The following is a 777-nucleotide window of genomic DNA, read 5'->3' as shown; positions in this document are numbered from 1 at the left end:
CAACCGTAGGAAATGACTTTAGCTACTGCCACCTAGCGGAGAAAGTACACATTCTCCTCCTCTGTGTATTCTCACCTTTAGGGGTCGCTATCTAACTTCTTCTTATTTGATATCCATTAACATTCTCTGTGCTCTCTTACCTTGCAGCACCCTCCCTTAAATCACTGTTTCTCAAATAAGGGTACGTGTACCCCTTGGGGTACGCAATGGTACTACAGGGGGTACTTGAAAAAATGATAAAACTATAGAAATAAAGCTATTCAGGAGCCACTAAATCAGTGTTTTTCAACCTTGGGGTTGGGACCCCATGTGGTGTCGCCTGGAGTTTAAATGGGGTATCTTGAAATTTCTGAAAAGTTGAAATAGATTTTTGAAATTAATTTAATTCAATGATTATTATTTCTTTCTTTTTAAATTAAAACAACACAATCTTTAACAACGGTGTTTCTATTCTATACTTTCACTTTGTGAATCGAGTTAAACTAAAATGCAGTTTATATATATATATGTATGTATAAATCTGAGCTCAAATTTTATTGAAAAAAGTAATTCTAGGAAAAAAATGTGTTTGGGGTCGCCAGAAATTCTTGATATCAAAACACTAAATACTTTCTTTCTACTTATTTACAAAATTATATTCTTTAAAATTTGTGCTATCACTCGTTCATTCCATCATTATGCTCTATGGTTGTGTTTAAAGTGTTCCAAGCTAAATATTGTAGTCGTATAAAGGGGGTACTTGAATTGAGAAATGCCTTACACCTCTATTCTGACATC

The sequence above is a fragment of the Gouania willdenowi genome, chromosome 6 (genome assembly GCF_900634775.1).
Source record: "Gouania willdenowi chromosome 6, fGouWil2.1, whole genome shotgun sequence".
Lineage (NCBI taxonomy): Eukaryota > Metazoa > Chordata > Actinopteri > Blenniiformes > Gobiesocidae > Gouania > Gouania willdenowi.
Note: the sequence above shows the minus strand (reverse complement) of the source record.